At 40.7% G+C, this 7,500-nt stretch overlaps 1 protein-coding gene and 1 long non-coding RNA gene across 2 annotated transcripts in view; one reads left to right on the top strand and one right to left on the bottom strand.

The window, feature by feature from the left end:
• LOC135110667 (uncharacterized) overlaps positions 1 to 7,500 on the bottom strand; it is a 57,255-nt gene that overhangs the window by 40,169 nt on the left and 9,586 nt on the right. Inside the window, exons 2-3 of the mRNA XM_064023273.1 lie at positions 3,652 to 3,751; positions 421 to 544 (exon numbers count right to left, since the gene is read on the bottom strand). The gene's annotated coding sequence lies outside the window, so the exon portion shown is untranslated. The remainder of the gene's footprint in view (positions 1 to 420; positions 545 to 3,651; positions 3,752 to 7,500) is intronic.
• LOC135110677 (uncharacterized) overlaps positions 4,309 to 7,500 on the top strand; it is a 6,045-nt gene continuing 2,853 nt past the window's right edge. Inside the window, exons 1-2 of the long non-coding RNA XR_010273362.1 lie at positions 4,309 to 4,469; positions 5,659 to 5,807. This is a non-coding gene — a long non-coding RNA (uncharacterized LOC135110677). The remainder of the gene's footprint in view (positions 4,470 to 5,658; positions 5,808 to 7,500) is intronic.

Below are 7,500 nucleotides of genomic sequence, written 5' to 3'. Positions count from 1 at the left end.
GTTAGGTCAGGTTAGGATAGGTTAGGTCAGGTTAGGATAAGTTAGGTTAGGTTAGGTTAGGTTAGGTCAGGTCAGGTTAGGTTAGGTTAGGTTAGGTCAGGTCAGGTTAGGTTAGGTTAGGTTAGGTTAAGTGAGGTGTACGAGTATTTAATCTTTAATTTGATCTCAGTATTTTTTTCTTGTAGTATTTAGTTGGCTTTGAGCAGTGTCCCTCCTATATATATAAAAAATAAAACAAAATAAACAAATAAATAAATAAACTAAAACAATAAAACGTTTACAACTTTGAATCACTTTCCCGACACTTGTGCATGGAGGCAGTGTTGCATGAGCCTTGACTGACAAATATTGCAGCGCGTTGACAACCACACACTTCACACCTCAGCTTAGCAACACACACCAACACAACACCCTGCTCACTTTCTCCTTGATGTCCGCAGCCTGTACCGCCCCTCCGTCCCTGCCGTCCACCTCACCACCGCTGCTGCTGCCACCGCCATCGCTGCCGCCAACCTGCTTGCCGGATCGGAGGGTTGCCGTTGCTCTGAAAGTTACGTTAGGTTAGGTTAAGTGGGGCCGTGGGAAGAGGATGTAGGTTAGGTTAGGTTAGGCTAGGCTAGGTTAGGTTAGGGTAGGCTTCTTTAGGTTAGGTTAGGTTAGGTTAGGTAAGGCTTGGCTAGGTTAGGCTTGCTTAGATAAGGTTTGGCTAGGTTAGGTTAGGTTAGGTTAGGTTAGGTTAGGGTAGGCTTCTTTAGGTTAGGTTAGGTTAGGTTAGGTAAGGCTTGGCTAGGTTAGGCTTGCTTAGATAAGGTTTGGCTAGGTTAGAATTGCTTAGGTTAGGTTAGGTAGAGTTTGGTTAGGCTAGCTTGGGATTATGACACGAGATAGCCAGTCTTGGGGAGGAGGAAGCACCAGACAGAAGTTCGGGTAGGCTTCTTTGGGTTAGGTTAGGTTTGGTTAGGGGCAGCTGAGGAGTGTGAGGCTCCACCACATCAGGTTAAATTTGAGGTAATATTTGAGTCATTTTCTCACTCACCACCAAAATTTTCCCACTGTAAAAACTTTAATATTTTTTTTCTGAAGGCTACAACGAAAGACAAGGCAACACACACACACACACACACACACACACACACACACACACACACACACACACACACACACACTGCATAAGCATCTGTACAACGAAAGACAAGGCAACACACACACACACACACACACACACACACACACACACACACACACACACACACACACACTGCATAAGCATCTGTACAACGAAAGACAAGGCAACACACACACACACACACACACTGCATAAGCATCTGTACAACGAAAGACAAGGCAACACACACACACACACACACACACACACACACACACACACACACACACACACACACACCAGAAACACCTAGAAACACATTTTTCCTCCCCAAAAAAACACCCATAAACAATTTTCCTCCCCAAAAACATCTAACAACACAATTTTCCTCCCCAAAAACACCCAGAAACAATTTTACTCTCCTAAAACACCTAGAAAGACAATTTTCCTCCCCTAAAACAACCCAGAAACACAATTTCCCTCCCCAAAAACACCCAGAAACACAATTTTCCTTCCCAAAAACATCTAGGAACACAATTTTCCTCCCAAAAACACCTAGAAGCACAATCTTCCTCCCCAAAAACACCTAGAAATGCAATTTTCCTCCCCAAAAACACCCAGAAACACAATTTTACTCCCCAAAAACACCTAGAAGCACAATTTTCCTCCCCAAAGAACACCTTCAAACGCAATTTTCCTCCCCAAAAACATCCAGAAACACAATTTTACTCCCCAAAAACACCTAGAAGCACAATTTTCCTCCCCAAAGAACACCTTCAAACACAATTTTCCTCCCCAAAAACACCTAGAAGCACAATTTTCCTCCCCAAAAACACCTAGCAACACAAATTTTCCTGCCCAATAACACCTAGCAGCACTATTTTTCTCCTTTTAATACTCAAAAAACACAAATTCGGCCCAGAACAGCTATTTCTATTAACAGTACTCAAAGAAAACACTGATTACCGGTCAAAAATAGCTCAAAAACATTAATTTCTACGCAAAAAACACTGAAAAAACACGTGATTTCCTTTCAAAACACCCAAAAAAACATACATTTCTACCCAAACACACTGAAAAACATGCGACTTTCTTTCAACACATCAAAAAACACACATTTCTAGCCAAAAACATTTAAATAACACTTAATTTCCTTTCAAAACACCCCAGAAGAGACACACACCTACCCAAGGACAGCGAAAAAACAACAATTTCTACCCAAACAAACTTGAAAAACACCAAAATCTAAAAAAAAAAACAAAAAAAATAAAAAAATATATAAAAAAAACATCCCCTGCCTTTTTAAAACGCCACAGAAACGAAGAATTCACTCCTCTTTCTATTCTTCTCTATGCATGAAAACAGCTGGAAAATATAGGAAATAACACTAAATACTGATGGAAGGGCACTGGCAGGTGGGAAGGTCCAGGGTCTCGGTCCCCGGATGAAGGCGGCTGATGACGTCACGTCCGCCATATTTACGTTACGCAAATGATTTTGAAAATGACCCCTCGCAAAAATGGAGCTAGGCCGGAATGCTTTACATATTATGAAAGGGCATAATTTTAAATTAATTCTGGAGATATAAAAATATTCCAAGCTTCAGTAATAATAAAGCTATATTTAAATAACTATATGAAAAAGTGTTCGAACAAACACGATAAAAAAAAACACTCCAAAGTCCACAAATCTCATTTCTCACGAACACAATACACTTTAAAAAATCGAAACTATTTTTACAAACAATCAGAAGTTAACCGGAAGCTGAAATAAATAAATAAATAATTTATAAATGTCGACTTTTTGAGTTTTCAACGGGTCTAAAACCCCTCTAAAAGTCCACGTATTTCACTCAAAAGCATCATAACATATTTAAAAAACAATAAACGATTTTTTGAGCCCATAAAATCTTGCCTAGCGGCTGAAATAAAAAATTATGTTTGGCGGTATGAAAAATTTAACGGCAAACAGCAACACTTATTTACGCTGAAACAACCTCATAATCGACATGTTTCCCTTAACACTCGCACGCAAAACACTCAAAACACCACCAAATATTTTTACAAACCATAAAATCTTAGTTAAAAAGCCTAAATATATAAGTTAAGAAAATAGAAAGAATATTGGAACCTGGGGTAGACTCTGGCAATCCATTATGGCGGCCGCGGGAGGGCTGGGAGGGGGCTCAGATAAAAACAAGGTTGGCTATCTCTCTTTCCTTATTATTTGTGGTTGTTATGAAGGTTATTTCTCTGTTTTCTGGATTAATTTCAGCTGTGTGTATGCGTGTGTGTGTATATATGTGTGTGTGTGTGTGTGTGTGTGTGTGTGTGTGTGTGTGTGTGTGTATATCTATGTGTGTGTGTGTGTGTGTGTGTGTGTGTGTGTGTGTCCGCCTCTATTCCATGATAAATAGCATTATATTCTCTCTTCTCTTCTCCCCTTTTGCTATTAAGTATCAAGTATTTTCCAGGTATTTCCAGTGTTTTCCAGGTAGTGTCGTAGGTTGAAGCCAGACCTCTGCTACCTGTCACTACTAAACTCACCTTAATTGACCTCCTGTGCCTCTGTGGTCCCGTTCCCTGGTGTTTAAATGAAAAGAGGACACACACACACAACCGCACTGCACGGTGTTTCCCAGGTACACTGAGGAAGACAATAAAAAATAAATAAATCTGCTGTCTCTCAATATTTATCGTAATTTACAGTGTTTTGTTGTGTGAGGAGCAGACTACTGGGGTGATTTGTGCACAGGTAAGTGGCAGTAGGTGGATGAGTGTGTGTAACGAGTGTATTAATGTGTGTGAGGGAAATAAAGGGGTGTGAGGTATGACGGGCCAGCCTGCCGCAGCTCACCCCTGGCCTGTTAAACCTTCCGTCAGACTTAAACTAGGCAGTGGCGGTTAGGTCTGACCAGCGGACATGAAAGCATAGTCATGTGGCTCCATTCACTGCCACGGGTGACTTATGGTGACGAGAAATAAAGTTAATAATGGCTAATATATACGGACGTCCGGATCATGTCTGCTTATATTTTTTAAAAAGTTGAATTTTGGCGGGTTTTCATTTCACGGAAGAGTTCATTTGTTAATATTTCGTCATGCGGGTTACGTTGAAACTAAATATTACGAGTATGACTAAATAAAAAGCCGAAATAATGTAAAAAAAAAAAAATAATGAAGGTACCGTGGATTGGCAACACTTACAATGTAAACAAACAGCTGATCACGGGTCCGGAGCGAGGCAAGGAGATAAAAATAATAATAAACGAAGGAAATAGAGGAAATAGAAGGACGACAGCAGGCAGAGAGGGGCAGGAGAAGTAGCAGAATCAGGGAAAGGCGTATTGGTGCCAGTAAATAAGGTGAGAGCTGTAATAAGGCTGGTAAATAAGACAGTTGTTTTGTTTGTAGATAATTGTGAGAAAATATTTGTTTTGTATATTAGGTAAGTGTGTGTGCGTGTATATATGTGTGTGTGTGTGTGTGAGAGAGAGAGAGGTTGGCATTCAGTCAGTCAGTCAGTCAGGCACTAAACCAAGCTGAAATAGTCAATTAATTAACCAGTCAATCAGGCAGGCGGTCATTTAGATATTCAAAACATCTAACCACAAAAAAAACAGTAAAAAAACACTGGTAAATTTATAGTTTAAGCCAATGTTTCCAATCTGTACCCACGGCCCACGGCGTTATTATTATTAATTTCCGACAAGTAGTGTAATCATTAGAAATGATGTGAATAGTGAGAAGAACAAAATGAGGTAGGTTATTACCACGTAGTGTGTAATGGCTTAAACTATAATAAAACCTAAATTTTTATAGGCCTGGCATTTCAGTGGGATTTCTGTTTTTATTGGATTTTTTGTTGCCCTTGGCTCGTGTCACTCCTTCAGAAAAAGGAGAAAAGGTATTTGTCTCTCCTCTTGCACTTTTCCCTCTTCAGGTGTCTCATATTTGGGAAGAATTGTGACATACTGGATACGTTTATCTTCAACACACACACACACACACACACACACAGATAAGATACGTTTAAATGTATAAATCTTACCTCACCTTTTATGAACACAGTTAAGTTCCTTTGAAATAATTAGTGGGTGTTTGTCAGTGTTGATGAAGAGTTATGCCATGACCTGCTCTCTTAAGCATTACCAGTGACCTGTTTGGTTATGAGTCATGTTAGCAGATGAACCTGGCCTGACCTAACTAACCTACCACTGCAGGGACAAGCAACACCAAATGTTAGCCTCACTTTGATTAATGCTTCATATCACCTATAGTAATGGACACACACACACACACACACACACACAAATTCATTAAAGTATCATGTCTTGCTTCTTTATCTCCTTTCTCCTTTTTTAAAATTAATTAATTAATTAATTTATGTATCTATCTAGTTATTTATCTATTTATTCATATACTACTACTACTACTACTACTACTACTACTACTATTTGTAGTAGGAGAGGTAAGGCTCTACTGTAGTCAGAGGAAACCTTGTAGCAAATTGTTATCCATTGTATACTGACAAAGAACTTCTCTCCTTAACAGGTGGACTTGGAATCTCTCAGGGGAAACTACATGTAGTAATTGAATTAAAATGGCTAGAACCAGAGGATGGGGTTGTGCGTCCCCGGGAGTTCAGAGGGTGCCGGCGCTTCAACTGATGGTGTGGACCCATGAGACAGAGGCTCCACCAGGTGTGTGTGTGTGTGTGTGTGTGTGTGTGTGTGTGTGTGTGTGTGTGTGTGTCTCTCTCTCTCTCTCTCTCTCTCTCTCTCTCTCTCTCTCTCTCTCTCTCTCTCTCTCTCTCTCTCTCTCTCTCTCTCTCTCTCTCTCTCTCTCTCTCTCTCTCTCTCTCTCCAGTGAAATAGTTATCCAAACAGCCTATTAAACAGAAAGAGAGAGAGAGAGAGATTTATTTTGGTTCCCTTCCTTAGAGTGAAGTGCTGCCCTTCATGTGGAAATGTTGATTAGAAAAAAGACCTGCCCTGGGTCCATCATTTTTGTGAGTGACTTTTACCAGAGACAAGAGTCTGACTACTTCATGCTACTTATTAAAACTCTTCACAATGATGTTCTCCATGCCCTTGCTGGCCCAAATCCTTGAAAGGTTTATGGACCTGATGGGGTCCCTCCTATTGTTCTCCAAAACTGTGCCTCCGTGCTTGCACCTTGCCTAGTCAAACTCTTTCAGCTGTCTGTCTGTCAACATCTACCTTTCCTTCTTTGCTGGAAGTTTGCCTACATTCAGCCTATTCCTAAAAAGGGTGACTGACTGTTCTAATCCCTCAGAATACCATCCTGTTGATTTAATTTCCTGCCTATCTAAAGTTTTTGAATCTCTCCTCAGCAGGAAGATTGTTAAATATCTATCACTCCATAACCTTTTATCTGATTGCTAGTATGGGTTCTGTCAAGGCCGCTCTACTGGTGATCTTCTTACTTTCCTTAGTGAGTCTTGGTCATCCTCCTTCAGAGACTGCTGTTGCCTTAGACATATCAAAAGCTTTTGATATAGTATGGCACAAATCTGATTTCCAAACTAGCCATCTATGGGTTCTTTCCTTCTCTCTGTAACTTCATCTCAAATTTCCTTTGTGACTGTTCTTTTGCTGCTGCGGTAGATGGTCACTGTCTTCTGAACCTATTGACAGTGGTGTTGCTCAGGTTTCTCTCCTGTCACCCACTCTCTTCCTATTATTCTTCAGTGATCTTCTAAACCAAACTTCTTGTCCTATTCACTCCTATGCTGATGATACCAATCTTCATTTTTCCACGTCTTTTCATAGACGTCCAACCCCTCAGGAAGTAAACATTTCGTGCAGGGAAGCCACAGGATGCCTGACTTCTGATCTCTCTAAAATTTCTGATTGGAGCAGAGCAAACTTGGTATTGTTCAATGCCTCAAAAACTCAATTCCTCCATCTATCAACTCGACACAACCTTCCAGACAACTATCCCCTCTTCTTCAATGACGCTCAACTGTCCCCCTCTTCTACACTGAACATCCTCGGTCTGTCCTTTACTTATAATCTGAACTGGAAACTTCACCTCTCATCTCTAGCTAAAACATCTTCTATGAAGTTAGGTGTTCTGAGACGTCTCCGCTAGTTTTTCTCACCCCCCCAGCTGCTAACTCTGTACAAGGGCCTTATCCGTCCATGTATGGAGTATGCTTCACATGTCTGGGGGGTTCCACTCATACTGCTCTTCGAGACAGGGTGGAATCAACAGCTTTTCGTCTCATCAACTCTCCTCTAACTGACTGTCTTCAGCCTTTCTCTCTCTCTCTCTCTCTCTCTCTCTCTCTCTCTCTCTCTCTCTCTCTCTCTCTCTCTCTCTCTCTCATACACACACACACACACACTTTTATATAAAATTTGAGCATTT

Source organism: Scylla paramamosain, chromosome 20 (genome assembly GCF_035594125.1).
Source record: "Scylla paramamosain isolate STU-SP2022 chromosome 20, ASM3559412v1, whole genome shotgun sequence".
NCBI classification, from domain to species: domain Eukaryota; kingdom Metazoa; phylum Arthropoda; class Malacostraca; order Decapoda; family Portunidae; genus Scylla; species Scylla paramamosain.
The sequence above is the reverse complement of the archived record's forward strand: the minus strand, read 5'-3'. Positions and strand labels throughout refer to the sequence as shown.